This window comes from Onychomys torridus, chromosome 4 (assembly GCF_903995425.1).
Source record: "Onychomys torridus chromosome 4, mOncTor1.1, whole genome shotgun sequence".
NCBI lineage: Eukaryota > Metazoa > Chordata > Mammalia > Rodentia > Cricetidae > Onychomys > Onychomys torridus.
Window position 1 is genome coordinate 67504281 of NC_050446.1, and position 20913 is coordinate 67525193.

Below are 20913 nucleotides of genomic sequence, written 5' to 3' on the forward strand. Positions count from 1 at the left end.
TTTTCTCCCCTGCTACACTCTTTCCTTCAGGTAGCATCACTAGGTAGTCCAGTGGGCCTTGAACTCACTGTCCTGCTTCAGCCCCAAAGGCTTGGATTATAGGGATGAGCCGCTATAGCCAGTTCAGACTTCTTGGCCACTGTCAATTTACCATGTGAGGCAGGAAGAGCAGAACAGCACAGCCATATAAATGTAACTCTAGAGCGACACTGTCTAAACACATGCCCAGTTTACACGATGCTGGGCAGGTGTTTTTAACTAACCTGTCCTGTAGTGTCCCGGTCTGTAAAATGAGACCATAGAGCACCTCTTATGAGCAACAACTCAACTGATCTATATGGAACACTCAGAACTGACTGGCATATTACTGGTCATTATTAACCTTTTTGTCTGATATTTAACAATTTAAGCAAGCATCATGTATCTATCCCAGTTTGAAACATTAAGTAGGGTTCAGGACATAGCTCAGTGGTACGGCACTTTGGTAACATCTGCAAGGCCCTCAGTTCAATCCATAGGAACACTCTTTCTCTCTCTCTCTCTCCCACCCTTATTTTTAAATAAAGAAACTGTTAAATGTCATACAAACAAAAAGCATTCTGAACTACTGAAATGTGTAACTACTGAATAGGACTTCCTAGCTGGAACAGATTTTAGGAATATATAAAAGAATCATATGCTATCTGTTTAGGCAGAGTAGAAGTTTAATTACATAGAAGAGAAATTTAAAATCAAGCTGGATGTAGTGATGTACATCTTTAATCCCAGCATTCTGGAGGCAGAAGCAGGTGTAAGAGTCCAGGCTAGCCTGGTCTACATAGTGAGTTAAGGACAGTTTCTGTTACATAGTGATTTTTCATTTTTATTTTTATTTTTTGGTTTTTCGAGACAGGGTTTCTCTGTGTGGTTTTGACACCTGTCCTGGAGCTCACTCTGTAGATCAGGCTGTCCTTGAACTCACAGAGATCCACCTGGCTCTGCCTCCCAAGAGCTGGGATTAAAGGCATGCGCCACTACCGCCCAGCCATAGTGATATCTTGTCTCAAAAAAAAAAAAAAAAAAAAAAAAAGGAAGAAAGAAAGAAAAGAAAAGAAAAAGAGAAATATAAATAAATAAGAAAATTTAAAGTCAAGGTCTATAAACTTCCTGGGCTGTGCTTTAAAAAAAAAGGGGGGGGGGGTTAGAGGATTTAGCTCAGTGGTAGAGTGCTTGCCTAGCAAGCGCAAGGCCCTGAGTTCGGTCCTCAGTTCAAAAAAAAAAAAAAAAAAGGATGTATTTTTGGATATTTTCATTATTATAATAATCTATCCCTCCTTACCTGCCTCTCCTTTCTTTTTGGAACAGAAAAGGGGTTCTCAACCTGTGAGTTACAACCTCTTGGGGGATCAAATGGCCCTTTTTACAGGGGTCACCTTGATCATTGAAAAACACAGATATTTACATTATGACTCATAACAGTAGCAAAATTACAGAAAATAATTTTCTGATTAGGGGTCATCACAACATGAGGAACTGTATTAAAGAGTTGCAGCCTAACCAGAATGGTTGAGAACCACTGGGGTTGACCATATGCACAATGGGCAAGTACACAGCCATTAAGCCACACCACCAGACTCTGTAACCAATCCATTTGATTACCAGGTTAGAGCAATGAATGCAGGGCTTTGTCCACAGCTCCACTCTGCTGAGCACTGTGCTGCTAAGCACATTCCTCATTCTCTGCACAGAGTGTGCAAAGTCATAGGACTGAACACCAGTTACTGGCACGGAGGACCTGCGCCACCATCTGGGGCCAGGCCGGTCTCTGACTCTCCTGTCTCCACCGCTAGCAAAAAGGAAAACATCGTTTCTCCTCCAACACTTTCAAGTGAACTCACCAGCTGTTGTTTGCTATTTTTGATAATAAAGGTTGATATTTTCTGATATAGATTATGACCGAAGAAAATGGAACTTAGTGCTAGTTGAGATTAGTATAGTTTTGATTAATTAACTTTTTGAGATAAAGTCTCAAGTATAAGGTTCTCCCAGGCTAGCCTCAAACTCACTGTGCAGTCAAGGATGACCTTGAACTGATCATTTTTTGGAGTTCTGGGGATATATGTGTCACTACCATACCTAGTTTATGCATTGCTGGTGGTCGAACCCAGGGGCACATGTATGCTAGACAAACAGCCTACCACTGAACTACACCCCCATGCCCTCAAAAGAAAGCTTTAAATAAGGGGCTCATGAAATCTAGAACAGTCAAGTTAATTTGCAAATTACTAATGTGGCTCTAATTGACTTAGCTGCTCAAAGTCTCTAAAGAACCTTGAACCCAAAAGCTACTTCACTTAGCATGTTGGAGTAGTAAAATATCCATAAAATATATTAAAAAAAACCACTTAAGTTAATACTAAATACAACCCTGAAAAGTTTTTAAATATTGTTATTAATTCTTTTCAAATAATGAAAATGTCACATAAAGGCCAATTTGGGGGAGGGAACCAACTGTACATTACACCCCATATTAGCACTGCCTTTTTGGGTAAAAAAAATTTTTTTAATGCAGTCTAAGACTTTTGGAGAAGATACAAGCAGAATAAAAATTTAATAAACTATAAAATAGTTATAAAAATAATGTTTAAGTCTTCAAACTATTTCTTGAGTATAAAAGGCACTGCAATGGAGGTGCTGCAGTTCATGGCGGGGTACTGCAGGTAACTGTGAGCACTGCACAGAGGTGTTAACCCTGGTGCCTGTCAGGACACTTAGATGTTTAAAAATGAAATATTAGAATTGCTTTCAGTCCTCCTCCTCCTCGGATATCGAGTATGCATCACCAGAGAAAACGACTCCTAAAAATCTTGTTTCCAAACAGAGAGAGAAAGCAGGAGGAAAGAAAAGGGTGTTTCCCTACAAAGGGTGGTACTTGCCAAAGGGATGAGAGGGGTGGGGTATGGAGGAACTGTGAACTAAGCAGTGTACTAGGCACAGGAGGACAGGGTGTTTTCTCCTTTACAGCCACCTGCAGGAACTACAGTGTGTTGTCCTGATTAGCCTACGGAAGTGAACTACAATGAAGGCACAAAGCCCAGGACCTGTTCCCAGTGGTGTGTGTAATGACAAGGAACTGCAAAGGCAAGAACTAAAGAGATGCAGGCTGGAGAACTCTGCAGCTAGATGGCTAGAGCAGGGTGATGGCCAATCAGAACCAGAGGCAGAGTGGGTGTCAAGTGAGTCACACTGCATTCATAACTGTTCCTCCCCAGAGCCTAAAACAAAGACCAGAGACCTGCTGGTGGGGAGGGAAACCTACACCCAAATACTTGTAAAGCTACATCAGTCCTTAGAGAAAGGAAAAAAGCCTGTGGGTTGGATGGTTCAGATCTCATGAGCTGAGTAAAGTTTCCTGTAGAAGACAGTTCCAGTATTTCAAAGCATTGCCCAGACCAGAACAGTCTGGTCTCTGTCCCTGCTGCACTCACTGACTGTAATTCCATAGGCTTGTGTCTGTGTTTGTCTGAAATTTTTGAGAGCCCAAGGTTTGGGGAATGTTGTTGCTTCCTGTCACTTAAATATCTGAGTTGAGTGCAGTCAGAAGTCCAAGGATGGAAAGCAGAGAGCTCTGTTGCAGAGATGCCCTGCACACCAGCAAGGCCAGGCTGCTGAGGGAGCACTGCATGCCTGAGAGACTTTCTAAGTCCCATAGTCTCTCGATACTCAGACACACAAAAAAACAGTTCAGAGGATGTGGGTCAGCACCAGATCTGGGTACAAGTGAGAGAAGACAATGATAGTATACCAGAAATCCTTACCAAGTGTGATTAGGCAGCATTCTCAATGCCTCATACAAAAGCCATCTTCTCATCACCCAGCAGATGAGCCTACACTTTCACTACTGTATTTTGAACAAAGAAATCATGGTTTTGTTTGTTTGTTTTTGTTTTTTTGCCAGCCATTATTGGAGGTAACTCTAGTATAAACAGTAGATTTTCAATGGTGTTCACATATAAGAAAGATCTTTGAATGTGGCTAATTATCTCAGTTCATTATCCTGAAGTTCTCAGGAAAGATTAAATATCACAAACTGGCCATTTGACATTACTAAAAAGTTTTAAAAGGTTTTTAAAGATTATTATTAGTACTACTAATTAATTTTAGAGAGAGGATCCCTCTATACAGTGTTGACTATCCTGGAACCTACTATGTAGATCAGGCTGGCCTCTACCTCACAGAGATCCATTTGCCTCTACCTCATGAATGCTAGGGTTAAAGGCATGCTTAAAAAGGGTTGTTGTTTTGTTTTGTTTTGTTTTTTGTTTTTAAAGGAAGTGGTAACTGAAGGAAATGAAAAAGAAAATTAGGAAAGAATAATGGTAGAAGGGAGGGAGAAAGTATCCAACTTCTAGACTTCTTTCAGTGTATTTTCTATAAACAACAGGCCAGTGCGGCCTGCTCCCCTATGGGCTGGTCCTGTCCCTCAATCACTCTGTCAAGTGTTCTATAAACTAGTCTGTGACAAGCCCCTCACCTCCTTGACTCTTATATTACACCGTTTCATTTGGGCTTGTTCAGGCAGAAGAGTTAGTTCACAGGGTATTGGTGATCGATACTGTGACATTCAGAAGTGTATAGATCCAATAAGCAGAATACAGGCTCATATTCCTGTTATCTCAAGCAGCGGTTCCAAGTTCCCTGGCCATGAACACAAAGAGATGGAGAACTGGAGGACCAGCCTACCACTCCCCATGCAAGCCAGCCCTTGTTTCCATCACATCTGTGCACAGATTCTAGAGCATGTCTCTAAGAAGAAACTAAAGTACTTGACCCTTTTCTCCACAGCTGGATGCTGTTGCTTCAAATCTTTGCTTTTGCACAGGGTCACTCAACTAGTTTGTGCTCTGTGCAGCATCACCTATTCTGAATCAATTAGGAGAAAGCCACACCCTCTTAAAAAAAAATCTTCTTTCAAAGTAATGCCTTAAACGTTTACCTTTTCTCCCCAAGGACTAACGTAGACTCTGAAATGTGATTTTTACCTTTAAACAAGAGGCTGACTAAGAAATTCTGAAACTAAAATGTGAAGAACCAGTTTCATTCATGTTCACATCTAAAATACAACGAGCATTTGTCCAGGTCTCCAGACTCATCCTCTGCTCAAAATGAAACCAGAGTATGAAGTTATATGTGAACAGAGAAACTAACCTGGACTGGTGTTTGCTGGTATCAGAACTTAACAAACAGCACTGAAGGAGGGGGTGTCTCCGTGATGGAGGGGGCATGTGGCTGCTCAACTGAAATTAAATGACTGCACTTAGAATGAACCACATTCATTCACACTGCGGATGCAGCAAACAGACATGACAGTCTTTAGAACGTGTCATGCAATTGTCCTCTATGTGGCCATGCATGGTGGCACAGCCTGCCATCCTAGCTAGCACTCAGGACATGGAGACAGGAGGACTCTAGGCCAGCCTAGAATAAGCAGAGACCCTGTTTCAACATGAAACAAAACTGCATGTGTTACTGACCTTAGTGGTCAAACTACAATTCTGAACAAAAGGTATGTGTTGTTTAAAGAAACAGAATTAAGTGAGACTGCACCATTTTGTGAAGAGAAATGCAAAACATCATTTTAGGATAAGAATATGGGAAGAAAGCAGCAAGCTCACAGTGAACTCCCCACCTAATGCAATCAGCAAACTCAACCGAAGACTATGCAGTGTGCTATAGGAGAGAATGCTCCCAGGGGAGTACAGGGTAGAATTCCAGCAGGGACGAGGAGAGGAGTACTGGAAGCAGTGGCTGTAAAAATATATTTTGCTAAAAATAATTGCATTTCATTCACTTGTAAGATACTAGAAGGCTTTCCCTGAACTCTCTGAGATGAGTTTTAGTAAAAATTGGACAAACAGCTTCTGCGAGGCATCAAGGAATTGGTACAGGCTGATAGAAAGGAATTAAGGAGCAGGGGAGTTCACATTACCAAAGCTTTTCCCAATAACTGTCTGCATGGATGTTTAACAGACGGCAGAGAACACACATCATGATACTGACTAGGTTGTGGCTTACCTTCTTAATTAAAAAAGGCTTTGGGGTTTATTCTTTCAGAATACATACTTCAGCCAGGTGCAGTGGCTCATACCTCTAATTCCAGCCCTCAGAAAGCTGAAGCTGGAAGGCTGCTGTGAGTTCAATGTCAGCCTGGGCACCAGAGCGAGATTCTGTTCTCACATACTCATCATGCATGCCTACATAGTTATTTGCACTAAGGAATTTTACATTTCATCTCCACGTCACTGAGCTCTACATTCCATCTCTAAAGGTTAAGCCTATTGGAAAAGCAGTTTATTTTAATAATAAAAGCAGTTTTTATTTTAAAAATAAATTTCCTTATTTAGTTCACCCACATTCTAACAGGTAAGTACAACACCAGCTTCTTCCAAAATTTTGTATGTATGGCAACGAAACACTAATAATATTGCCACAGTGGAACTCTACTCATACCAAGGGTCCTAAGAGCCTGGGGCCTGCAACAGGAAAGTGTGTAGAGAGAGCTACAGAGCCAGCACAGAAGCTGAGGTGCAGCATGAAGGCAGAGCATTTCTGTTGTATATTCCAGGCCCCAGTTCAATCCCCACTACCACAAAAAGGTAAAGAAAGGATGTCTGGGTCAAATAGTGGTAACACCCAGATTACAAAGGAACACTGCATGCTAGAAATAGCAGTCATCATATTTTTTCTTGTTCTTTTCCTTTTTTTTAATCAAGAGATTTTCTATTCATTTTACATACCAACCACAGATTCCTCTGTCCTCCCTCCTCCTGCCCCCTAGTCTTCCCCCCAACCCACCCTCCATTCCCACCCCCTCCAAGGCAAGGTCTCCCATGTGGAGTCAGCAGAGCCAAACAACTGTCTCACCTATCCAGAGGGTCCATTTTAGGACCATGGGGGCTCCTCAGCTATTGGTTCACAGTCGTCATATTTATAATAAAAGACAAAAGAGGCAAGAGGCAAGCCAGTCTCCTCGAATCTACATCTTCTCTGTCTCCTTAAATCCCAAGCTATACTGTACTATCCTTTTGGCTTCAAGAAAAAGTTAAGGATCCAACATATTAATGGTGAAGAGTGCTTAGGGAAGTGAAAACAAGGGATGTAACTAATAATAATAATACAATTTGAGGATATGAATTTTCAACTCAAGTCGACAGTTAAATGCTACTTTTATTTCAAATGTCAACTATATTCCAATCACAAGATTTTTTTAAACATAAAATCAAATATTTTGTTTGTTTGTTTCAAGGTCTGATAATTTATTTGTTACTCTTAAAGACTTATTTTTTATTGGGCTCAGACTTAAGTAGAAGCTCTCAGCAAGGACAGCCTACGTCTCTTGGCAATCTGTTTCTGGTGTTTTTCTTTGACTTTTTTTATTCTCTTAGCCAAAAGTTTAGCATGTTCTGCAGCCTCCTCCTCCTTGTTTTCTTAGTGTGTTGTTTCTTCAGAGCAATACATCAGCATTTGTGTTGCAGGACACGTGCAGTAACAAGAGGCTCTGACCTTAGGGGCTTTCTGACAATATACTGGCAGACTTTAGAGACTGAAAAGTTTTCAGATTCTGCAGCTCTTTTGGACACCAACCAATAAGGCACAGTAGTATCTGTCAGTCCATGAATATCTTCCTTCCCCCCTTTTTTTTAAAAACAGTAACCAAGTTGAGAACAGTTAGATTGATATCCATGAATAAGCTTGCACTTCCTCTTTCTAGTTCTCCTTGTCTATAACAAGAACGCCCCTTACTCAACAGCAGGCACCATGTGGGCCTGGACACCTTGCTTCAGGAGAAATCTTGTTAATCATTCCTACCACTGATTCAGACCACATAAGCCCTCATTCTCACACAGAGCATCAGCAGCTACTTCTGTGGCTATGTGCTTCTCATAGAACCTATGAAGCTTGCATTCACTATTTACTTCAATGAGTTTCTGACAGCCAGTGGCTAAGGAGGGGATATTTATTCAGCTTCATCTTGACACAGTCACTACCTAGGGGATGCTACAAAAAGAGCTGTTTGCTTGTTTGAGACAGGGTCTCACTATGTAGCTCTGGCTGACCTGGAATTAACTATATAGACAAGGTTAGCTTCGAACTCACATAGATCCACCTGCCTCTGCAGGGGTTAAAAGTGTGTACCAGCACACCTGACTCAAAGCAAATGTTTTAATGTTCGTTCTAAGTGGCTAGATTTAAAAAAAAAATATTATGCTTTATTTATTTCACATTTATGTGTTGAGGGGAGACATATAGAACATACACGTCTTAATTACTGTTCTATTGCTGTGAAGAGGCAACATGACCAAGGCAACTTATAAGGGAACACATTTAATTGGGAGCTTATAGTTTCAGAGGGTTAGTCAGTCCATAACCATCACGGTCAGGAGCATTGTGGCAGACAGGTAGGCCTGGTACTGGAGCAGTAGCTGAGAGCTTACATCTTACTGGCAAGATGGAGGGAGCCTGGCATGGGCTTTTGAAACCTCAAAATCCACCTCTAGTGACACACCTCCTCCAATAAGGCCACACCCACTCCAACAAGCCTGTACCTCTTAGTCCTTCCCAAATAGTCCACCAATTGGGAACTAAACACTCAATTATAAGAGCCCATGGGGCCATTCACTTTCATACCATCACAGTGCACATGTAGAGGTCAGAGGGCAATCTGGAAGAGTACAATCTCTCATCATCCTACCATGTGGATCCAGGGGATGGGACTCAGATCTTCAGGATTGACAGCAAACATCTTCACCTACTGGCTAAGTTTTTTTTGCTTGTTGTTGTCATTTTAAATTATAAACAAAAGAATACAGTATCAAGAGAGTGAATGCTACTTACTGCCTTTTTATTTCAGAAACTGAACACAATTGAAACATTCTTTGTGTTGAAATCTGGTTCAAGACTCTTTGTATCTCTATGAACTTTCATAATTAGAACATATAAAATAATGTTGAATTTTACTGAAGAATATTATTTTAAGGTGTGTTACTTTTATTTATGTTACATTTGTTTAACTCTGTGAAGCTGTGTTACTTTGCCTATCTAAAACACCTGATGGTCTAATAAAGAGCTGAATGGCCAATAGTGAGGCAGGAGAGAGAAACAGGCAGGGCTGGCAGTCAGAGAGGATGAACAGAAGGAGAAATCTGGGAGAAGAAAGGAGAAATCAGGGGCCAGCCACCCTGCTACACAGCCAGTCATGGAGGAAGAGTAAGATTTACAGAAGTGAGAGAACAGGAAAAGCCCAGAGGCAAAAGGTAGACAGGATATTTTAAGTTAAGCAAAACTGACAAGAAACATGCCAAGCTAAGGCCAGGCATTTATAATTAAGAATAAGCCTCCATGTGTGACTTATTTGGGAGCTGGGTGGTGGGACCCCCAAAGGAGCAAAAACAATCAACAACAGAATTTAAACATGAACTGACTTCAGACATAGTAGTGAGGGTAGCAAAAAAAACATTATTAGTAAAAATCATTCACAATCTGCACAATTGAGTTTTTTGTTACATGAGAAAGCATCCACTGTTTTGTCCTTCAATGAGCTATGACATGGAAGTTGTCAGTTTGTAAATTAAAGCTTCAGTTCATTAAGAAGCTTGTCTCCCTGTAACTAGCTGTTTATAGAGCACTGCCACACATACCACCAGCTCATCACTCCAAACCCCACAGCTATATCCTACAATTTAAAGGGCAGCACTGCATTGTTAAGGTCAGAGTTGTCCCATACACTACTGAAAGAATCATCTCATTCTTCTGCCCTAAAGCTGCTACCCATTTCCTCACAAAAGAACTGTGACTTCAGATGGTTACACAGTAGCTGTCCTGACAAGTTAGATACAAAAATACAATTTAACACAGTGATGATTGCTGGGTGTGGCAGCATAAGCCTTTAATCCCAGCACTTGGGAAGTAGAGGAAGATAGATCTCTGTGAGTTCAAACCCTCTCTAGTTTACACAGCAAATTCAGGACAATCAGGGCTACCCAGAGAGACTCAACAAAACAAAACAAAAAAGCACAGTGATGACCCTAAACTGGAAGGGGAGCAAAAGCAATCCTCCTTCTTTTTAAGGATGATTACTAGTGAGATGAAGCATGTTGCCTATTCCTGGGACATCACTTGAGATAAGGTAAGAAACTCCCCTTTCACAGAAACACTGGACAACAGTAAACATCTTACAGAAAATATGTGCTGGCGAAAATGACTATTTTCTTGATATTTAAGCAAAATTATTAAATTCATAAACGCTGAACTTTTACCATCCTGAACATGGTAGTCCTGGTACTTCAGAACATATTTCCATCATCTATGATGAGACTATAAACACACTTTTTAAAAGATTCTAAAGCTACTGAGTCAACAGCATCTTAACTTGTCAAGCCTTCTGGGTTTGGATAACTGAATTTATCTTAGCACTTGTTATATATAATCACTTAAAGAGAAAAGTAACAACGTTACAAATGGGCTTTCTGACAAGACCCCACATAAAACAACTCGGAAGGCACAAGTCCATCATGTATGTGGATAGCTAACTTCCAGCAATTGGATTTTCTGGGACATGTGACACAATGTGACTGCACAGCTCTGTGTCTGAGCTTTCTACATCAGAAACAGAAGAAACCTGAAGTAAGAACAGGGCTGCTTCTTCATTTCAAAACTCCAGCCCTAGAATTCTTAAGTCAGTAGTGGCAAAGCAGGAATAATCTCTCACGGATTTAAATACATCAACTGTACACTTTCCTCATGTTGCTTTAGGAAAATAGAGACTCACAGAAATAAAGGGTCTCAGCCTAATTTTTGTCACTAAAGAAGATTTGTGACAGGTGCCGAAATCAGTTATTTGCCCAGTCAGCCTCAGCTCTTGCAGTTCCTGTTAAAATCTGAGTCTCTTAGCGGCAAACAAGCTATTTCCTGGGGTATTCCCTCCTCCTCTACAGCACTGGGCATAGAAAACTAACCCTCACACTCAGTAGCCTGAATATACCACAAGAATCTCAGTTACTGAGGAGCATCTCACTGAGAGTTCCAAGCCACTCACCCTATGTGCAAACTGCATTCTGCTAACAATAACAGATGACTACTTGTTACCAGAAAGGCAATGCACAGAAATGAAGCCAGCCAGCTCGAAGACAACCAAGAACAACAGGAAGGAAAGAACTACTTTGAACACTGTGAGTCAAAGGATCTCTACTCTCCAGGGGCCATCAACTCCTAACCTGAAGACAGCAGTTATCATGTTAGTGAGAGAAGACCTCATCACCACACAGAAAACTTTCCACAAGAGGTTAGTCAAAAGGATTTTAGATCACCAGAAAATCCAAATGGCCTTCTGGGTAACCACAGTTTTACCATAATGAAAGAAGCTGAGCATGATTTTAGAAAAGACTGCAAACCTAAGAATCAAGCTGCCAACAGCAGTAAGACCACGAGACATCCCATGACACAAGGAAATGGGTAACTACATAAAAACACAAAGGTGAGCATGAAAGAGCAATAATAACATGATTCAAAATGGAGCCTACATACCAAAGAAGCCTCAGACACCTTACAGAGATGTAACTTCTCAACATGTGAGCCAACATAAGGAACAACTGGAATCAAATTCTCCACTACTGTATGGCAGCTGTCTGTAGAGTTGGAGAAAACAGCTGTTTAAGCAACCACACCCTAGAGGTCTCAAAAATGAATCTCTTGCTGAAGCCACCTAAGGTATCACAGTAAGCAAATAGACTACTGGACTCGGAATCCAAACTGAACACTTACAAGTAACTTCAAGCACTGAGGGTTCTTGTCTCATAGTACTTGGATATTTCTTTCTTTGGGTTTTTTTTTTTTTTTTTAAATGTTTGTTTTGTTGAGGCCTGTCTCACTACGTAGCCCTGGCTGGCCTAGAACTCTCTATTTAGATCAAGCTGCTATGGAACTCACAGAAATCTGTCCTGCCTTTGACTCCCTATTGCTGGGATTAAAGGTATGTGCCACCATGCCCAGCAAGAACCCTACATTTTGAAAGAAACATTTTAATATAAATATTCCCCTAATGATGTCGTTTTTAGCGTAAGCACCAACATGTTTATGCATTACTTTCCACTTGTGTACTTTCCACACCAAATAAGATTCTTGAAACTGTGGGGTGAATGAAAGTAACAGTAATTGATTCCAGTGAGAAAACAGAAGCACATGGTGGCTGATGCCAATCAAGTTACAGCTATCTGATAGTTAAAAAGGTGTGTGTTGGGGACTAAAATATGGAATCCCTGCCTCAAAAACCTAGTTTGCATTAAACGCCACCAGTCTAACCACTGTGACTTATTCCAGTAGCAGGAATCTTAAAGGTACTTGTTAATAAAAACAAACCTGAGGCCAGTTATTGGGGTGAATGTTGGAAGACCAGAGAAGCAGAACAAACCACAGTTTCCTCACCTCACCAGTTCCTCAGCTGGTCTTGTTTCCTCAGACTGGATGTTCCTGTGTCCTCATCCCAATGGCTCTCAGCTGAACTGTGCTGCTCCAAAGCCTAAATGCTAAACCAACCAAATGCTTAACTAACCAAAATGCTGCTAGTTTCTGGTCTTCACGACTTATATAATCTTTCTCTTTCTGCCCCCACTCTCTGGGATTACAGGAGTGTGTCACCACACCTGGCTGTTTCTAATGTGGCCTTAAACTCAGAGATCCAGAGGTATTTCTGTCTCTGAAGTGCTAGGATTAAAGGTGTGTGCTACAACTGCCTATCCTTATATTTAATCTTGTGGCTGTCCTGCTCTCTGACCCCAGATAAGTTTATTTCGGGGAACACACAATATTGTGGGGAACACAATACCCACCACACATTCCTCTGAACCAGATTCTCTGGGGCTTACAGGAGCTGGGTGACATCCAAAAACACTGACAGAATATGTAGTGTATGGGGCTCTAGGCTGGGGGAGTGGCATGCTTTACTGGCCATTAGTCTCCAGATGCAGGAAAGTGCTGGCAAGCAGAGTCAGGCTTGTTAGGATCCAAGGAAAAGTGGTGACCTGCTCTGTGAACTGAAGGAGCTGAGCAGGAGGGAAGCCAGAAGGTGCAGTAATAGGAAAAGGTCGGCCACAGGAGAAGCAGGTGTACCACCCCCCCCCCCCCCCCCCCCCCCCCCCGCCTCCCCGAGACAGGATTTCTCTATGTAGCCCAGGCTGGCCTTGAACTCAGAGATCTGCCTGCCTCTGCCTCCCGAGTACTGGCATCAAAAGTGTGTGCCACCATGCCCAGCAGATTATTGAAAGATGGTTCCAGAATAAACTACACCAATGGTGCCCATGCCAAAGTAAATATCCTACAATGAATAGTTTCTACATGAAATGTTCCCAAAGGTTTTTTGTTTTTGTTTGAAACAGCGTTTCACTGTGTACCCCTGACTGGCCTGGGACTCCCTATTTACATCAGGCTGGCCTCGAACTCACAAAGAAGCAACTGCCTCTGCCTCCCATGTGCTGGGATTAAAGGCGTGTACCAGTACGCCTGGCTTAATTAAGGTTCGGGTTTTGAATGCTTCCTTTCCGGCTGGTGGTACTGTTTTGAAGGCTGCAGCATCTGTAGGTGGTTCTCTCCCTCTGCTGCTTTTCACCTTTGTAAAAAGGGGGTGTGTGTGTGTGTGTGTGTGTGTGTGTGTGTGTGTGTGTGTGTGTGTCACAGCATGCAAACGGAAGTTAAGGAAAACTTGTAGGACCTGATTCTCTTCCTTCACCATGTGGGTTGTGGGGATCAGACTTCAGCTGTCAGGTGTGGTAGCAGGCACCTTTACCTAATGATCTTGCTGAACCATTCACCATATTTTTGGTCAGGGTCTCTCACTAACCCAGGAGCTCACAGACTGAACTAGACTGTCAGGCCAGCAAGTCCTGTCCTCCTGTCCCTGTCTCCCCAGCACTGAGATTACAGGCATGTGCTGCCATGCTGGATCTGTGTGAGTGCTGAGGACACAAACTCAGGCCCTCATGCTTGCATATGAGAAGCATTTAACCAGCCAAGCTACAGCCCCAGCCCTCAGCAGGGGCAGGCTTCTGAAAGTTATAGTCACTCTGGCTCTACACTATGCCCTCTGCCCACTGGTCCGCCACCAGTGTGAGCTTTTACTCACACTCCTGAGTTAGGAACTCTACCCTGCCTTCCCAGCCACTATGGGCTGTTCACCCTAAAACTCTGAGCCAAATAAACTCTTTCACCCTTAAGGTGTTTTCACCAAATATTTTGGTCATAACAAGGTAAAAGTAGTATGAGTATACACACACACACACACACACACACACACACACACACACACTTCTTACAAATAATTCTTAGTACTTAGAAGGGCTACAGATATTCTCAAAGAAACTAGACAGAGCTGGATAGCTTGCTTTAAAATGTCAAAAAGAATACTGTACTTGTCACTTTGACATTTTTTTCTAGCAGCTGAGCAGGAACACATACTGCAGCTAGCCCAACGAGAATGAGAATGATATGCCTCCCCATCGAAGGTGTATATTGACAATCCTGAGAGTCTGTTGCTAACTCTGCAGCCTCAAGCAAAAAAGGATTCAGTGATAAAACAATGACTCAGGTGAATAAGCAGAATGGACACTGGCAGTATTAGGACAGGGAAACACTGGGCTCCAGTGGATTTTTAAAGAAGGAAATCATAGGAAGCTTACTTACCAGCCACTAGCATTAAGCTAGATATAAACTTTTGTTTGTTTGTTTGTTTTTGTTTTTGTTTTGAGGCAGGAGATCTCTACAGAGCCCAATGAACTCACTATGTAGACTGGATTGGACTTGAACTCACAAGAACTGCCTGCCTCTGCCTCCCAGTGCTGGGCTTAAAGGTTTGTGCCCCCACACCTGATCTTGGAATCAAAATTTTAATTACAGCCAGGCAGTGGTGGCACAAGCCTTTAATCCCAGCACTCCAGGAGCAGAGGTAAGCAGATCTCTGTGAGTTCGAGGCCAGCCTGGTCTACAAAGTGAGTTCCAGAAAACCCAGGACTGTTACACAGAGAAACCCTGTCATGAAAAACAAAACAAAACAAAACAAAACAAAAGAAAATGAAAAACAAAAAAATTACTAACAGATTTATCATATTGCCATAAAAACTATATGGATTTTTTTCTTCCTTTCTTTAAAAATAGACTGTGGATGATCAAACCAATATGCAAAGTGGCTAGGGTATAATACTAGAAACCACACAAAGAGGTTTTACAAACCTCCCTTGCTTTCAGAACTGCATGTGTGGGTCCTGTTGCTCCTCCCCAAGCAGCCCAGGTCCAGGGCTGTCAGTAGGACTGCTGTGGGAGTGACACAGACGTCACTCTGCTTGGCCTCTACAGGCCTCACATATATGATGCTGTGTCTTCTTATCTCGGTAGGCAGCAGGGCCTCACATATGTGACACTGTGTCTTCTTATCTCGGTAGGCAGCAGGGCCTCACCAAGAGTGGTTGGTATGTTTCAGGCTTTGTAGGAACAAGATGTCAGGGGGTGTTGTAGTTGCATCATTCCGCAATGCCTTATTTCAGTTTTATGCTGAGCTGGCGGAAACCATCAACCCAGCGTGGCCTGGCAGTGGGATGCTAGTAACACAGACCTGTTCAAGTCATCAAACCCTGAACATCTCCTACCCTTTCTCCATTTGTGACCCATCTCACTGCATTTTCCCTATTAAAAATATGTCCCATGACATTTTCAACTAAAGGACATTAGAATCTAACTCTGTCTTAAACTCACAGAAATGCATATGATCTCAGGATTACATGGAGATGCGAGAGGGACCAAGCTCAGATGCTACCTGATTGAGCTCCCTACATCTGCTCATGATGCTCAGAGTGTCAAGAGATGATTATTTTGATACTCTTTAAAAGGAATCTAGGCTGGTGGACAACAGTGTAGCTCAGTGGTGGAACACTTGCCTAGCATGTTCAAAGCTGTGTGTTCACACTTTTCCTCACTCTAGCTGATTTAAGGATGGCATGGGACAGATAAGACAGACTGCTTGGAGGGCAGGGCAGGGCTATCTGTTGTCTATTAGTGAGACAGTGAGACAGACCCACTCATGTGCAGGCTATCAGCTCTGCCACTAATCAGAGAGGGCAGAAAGCTCCTTCAGGAAAGGAAAATGGAACAAATTGAGTGGAAATGAAGAAGTGACACAAGAACAGTGTTTAACAAGCAGCTTTCCTCGTGTCCTCAGCAAGGCTCCTATAACAGGAAGGCGTCATTCCTACACAGGGTGCACACCTATACTTCACAGGATGTGTGCCTGTGTGACAGCTATACTGTCATCGTTGTAGATGGTTAAACCTCTGCTCCAGGGTTTACAAAAGATCAGAGCACTTGTCACTTATGGCGCAGGTAGAGGGAGATAGAGTAGGTGAGCAGTTCGTTTTTCTTTAGAATTACACCCCATTAACCTTCTGCATGAGAGCTCTCCTGTGCTTTCATACCAGCAGCACCAACTGGCTGCATTTGATAAGGTTCTACCGATTCTGCAAGAACAGCACAGCAACAAAAGGAATACTCTAATGCTGCAGACTTAAGCGGAAGCTGTGAGCAGTTCTGTTACTGGCTCACATATTCAGTTGGAGGCAAAGACAAACCAAAAGCAGAAAGCTGGAATGATGGGAGCTGATTTAAATAAATGTGATCTGAAGATCTTCTGATAATCTTCACAGTATTAAAACAATCACTTGGGTGTTATTTATTTTAGGCTTTAATAGTGGTAGGAGACACAGAACATAGTATTAGATACACTAAAGCTTATAAGGTGACACCATTCCAAGGTGACCTACATCAAATTGCATCACACTGGGTCTACAAGCTGCACGTCGTGAAGGGTTGGTATTTAGTTGTTAAGGTATTTCTCTTTATGTACTGCTCAGTGACTCACTTAAAAAAATAAATGTCCATTTGCACCCTTCTTGACAATGGTCACATAAATGATTTCCTTGTTGAGAGTGAGAGGAAAAAAATCCATTATTAATGCATTCTCTACAGTTTTCAATGCAGTGTCCAGAGTCTCCTTTCCATATGCACAGAGGTAGACTGGTGCCTTTCTACCCTCAGCAAAGGTTAGGTGTGCATGCTTGAGAAGATAAAATGAAAGCCAGTTTAGAAAGTAGGTGCTGGCACAATTCATCTTAAATAGGATCCCAATCTTTGGGGAAACAAAAGGTAGCTCTCTTTGAACCTCTTTAACCAATGGCTTCGTGGCCCTCACAGCATTTCAGGGCAAGCCTTTCACCATTGTACCTTGCAACTGTGCAAGCCTAACTACAGAGACCTAAGGACTATCAACAATCATCCTAACAATGTTGCTCGCTACTAGCTCTGCCTCTTGGGACACATGTGTGCCCGGGAACATGAGCATAAGATTTAACACAGCCTGAGGAGGAGGAGACTGAGAGGCTGGAGTGGAGGCAGCTCATCAGTTCACTCTCCAGGCATCTTTACTGTACTCCCTGTTTTGCCTTAAAGCCAGGGTTCTACTATGTAGTCCAGAGTGCTCTGGAACTCACCGTGTTGCCTTGGCTGGCCTCAACTTCTCAGCAACCCCCCATCTCAGCCTCTGAGGTGTTGGGATTATAAATATATACAACTTTCACAAAATCTTGGTTTGAAAATTAGTGAGATGCTTAAGTACTGTTTTTCTTCTTTCTTTCTTTTTATTTACTTTTTAGTTTTTTCCGAGACAGGGTTTTTCTGTGTAGCCCTGGCTGTCCTGGAATTCACTCTGTAGACCAGACTGGCCTCCAACTCAGAAAGATCTGCCTTCTGAGTGCTAGGATTAAAGGCATGCACCACCACCACCTGGCTACACCACCACTGCCCAGTGCTTAAGTACTTTTGAAAGTGTTTGGCAGAGAGGTGTTCTGTAGAAACCCTCATATGCTGAAGACAGATGACTGGATGAGGGAAATTTACTACATTCTTCTTTTGGCTTTTCCATGAACATTTTCCTTGTTTAAACCAAACTGAGGTTGTGATATATTTCTATAATGCTTACCACCGAGGTATTTTTTGGGGGGAAAAAAAAAAAAAAGCTCTCCAAAAAAACCCAATATAAGTTTACTATTTTCTTGCTGTGTTGGTGTGTTCACAGTAAAATGATGTTGAATGTGCACATGCCAAAAGATAAGGCTAGCTCACGTCTGTAAGAAACGGTTCCTGCAAATGTTGGCTTTTCAGTGTCCAGATACAGTGACAATCAGGCTTCTCCTCTGCCTGACAACACATACTGTTCATTTCCCAATGAACAGAATCTCTTTCACTATATGCTTGGTTTTAGCCTTCAGACTGGCAGGATAAAATTCCACTCTCTAGAATCAGGCAAAAGCCAGCGTACCTGTTCAGGATCTGTCGCTTGGACTCATTGCTGGGCCATCTGTTTATGTGTGCTGCTTGTCTCGAGGTGCAAATCAACCCGCTGCTGGGCAGACCTGCCTCATGCTGCAAACTCATCCTGCAATTTCAACCTCCCTCACCGGCAATAGGTCCTCTTATTGGAATCTAAAACCGCCACTTCAATCACCTAGAGTCAGACCTTATTCTATTGCTCCTGTACAGAAAAAAATGATACACCACAGCCCACGTGCAAACAGGTCATCTCAGCACTGGGCTCATGAGGAAGAAGGCAGTATGGTTTTGCTCCTATCAAAACATTTTTGTCCCATCAGCAGCAATCAACTCGCTACCCAGGAATATACATGCTCATGCGAAGGGAGGCTGAAAAGATGGCTGAGTCTCAGAGGACCAGAGTATGAACTGCAAATACAAATCATTCAGTCTTCTGTGGGCTTCTACCTGTGAAGTGACCCCACAAGTTTAATGCAATTCAGGAAAGGTTCTTAGAACATCCTGTGAATCATCACAACTATTCATTTGCGTGCTGTTTACATGTACTTTGCTAGTCACCCTAATTTTGAAAGATGTTACAGCAATGAATAGAATGGTGGGCAGCAGAATGGGGAGAGGTAATATCCATTAAATAGCCCTACTGGTTCGCAATGTTACAGAGAAGCACATGCGCCTGTTCTTTAAGAAGATTCTGTTTGCTTCAGGGACACAAGATACTCACAGAGTAAAACTACTCTACTCCTTATACTGTTAACAGCAAAACTGTTGAAATATTCTAGGTATGCAGAGAAGGAAACAGACAAAGTGAGGTCTCAAATAAAAGACAAGGTCAAACATGGGGGAGTATACACTTTAAGCAATACTAAACCCAAGGAAATTTGTTCTTGATAAAAACATTAAATACAGGTTGTCAACACTAATTGAAAATTACTACTTTGGGAAAAGGTGAGTTCTCGCGATAGTGGGTGAGCACAGTTTCCTAATGGATCAGCCATTAATCACCCACCCACAAGGAATGCAAGAATGTCCCTGGGCTCTGTTCCTTATAAAAAGAGAAGCTTATTTGAGAAGGGAGATTTAAAAGTCTGTCTGCAGGACTCAAACACAGTTCAGAAAGAATTGCTGGCTCAGTAGTCAGGAGCGTATATTGATGATGTGTAGGAAAAAGCAAAGTGAAAGGAGCGCGTCTTCCTTCTTTGGCAATGGCAAAGCACAGGCACGTGAAGACTGATGCCTTCCAGAGATCTCTGCATGTCAGTAATGAGAAGTTCATCACATTATTCTTTTCAAGCCCTTCAAGTCTCAGTGTTCACAAGCACTTTGCCTTTCTCTCAGGAATGAGTCACTCCGTGTGAATAGAAAGGCCTATCCTACATGGTATTCAGGGAGTCACAGTCCTCTGCAAGGCTGATGGCAATGTGACATTAGCTGAACAACTAGCAACATTTCCAGACTTATTAAACAGACATTGATAAATGACAATCATGATCTAAGAGAGATTCTAATTTTTAAGCTGGTTAGAAAGTTGAGGCTACTTAACCCTCTCTCAACTGCCTCACACTTGCCGACAAAACAAATAAAGCACCAGTAAAATGGTAAGTGAAGGCAGCAGACTGTAAAGACAACAGCAACATATTTAGTATGAAGAATCTGCTTCCACACTACAAGCCAAGGTATACAGTGTTATTGGAAACCGTGTCCTCCTACCTTTACTGATGGCAGCAGCAGCTAGATCCTGCTTCTTCCTAGGCCATGGGGACTCACAGGGTCCCTCACTAACATGGGTAAATATTCCTACTGCTTCTCAAGTTACTGCAGAAAATAACCACTGGCTATTAGTTGAGATGTGGGACTAGAGGTAAGCAAGTATAGTTACCAAAGCTCTAGGCAGCAGTCCAACTGCAGGTGTTACTTGAAGGCTTTATAACATCCTTTTCAAAAACAGCAGAGATTTGAAATTGACCCCAAGCTTCCCATGCTCCACAAACTAATTTCTGTTGGGCTACACACTTAGTTCCCAATTCTTCATCACTTATTGTACATTACAGATCACTATTTGTGCTATTTTCTATATTTAAAACTATGTTACACCAGAAAGTGGTGGTGTATGCCTTTAATCACAGCACTCTGGAGACAGAGGCAGGCAGATGTCTATGAGTTCAAGGCTAGCCTGGTCTACAGGGCAAGTTCCAGGGCAACACAGAGAAAACCTGTCTCAATACCCCCCACCAAAAAACCCCCCAAAAAACAAAAAACAAAACAAACAAACAAACAAACAAACAAAAAAAACTACGTGGAAATAAAAATTTAGCCAGGCTGTGGTGGTGTACACCTTTAATCCCAGCACTCAGAAGGCAGAGGCAGGTGGATCTCTTAGTTCGAGACCAGCCTAGTGTACAGAGCGAGTTCCAGAATAGCTAGGACTACACAGAGAAACCTTGTCTTGAAAAAACAATAACAAATAAAAGGAGGAGGAGGAGGAAAGAAAATGAGAATTTGACACTTTAAATTTAA

The 20913-nt window shown here is 42.2% G+C and overlaps 1 protein-coding gene across 13 annotated transcripts in view; it reads right to left on the reverse strand.

The window, feature by feature from the left end:
• The window catches only part of Phf21a (PHD finger protein 21A), a 184680-nt gene that overhangs the window by 38539 nt on the left and 125228 nt on the right, over positions 1-20913 (reverse strand). The window lies entirely within an intron of this gene.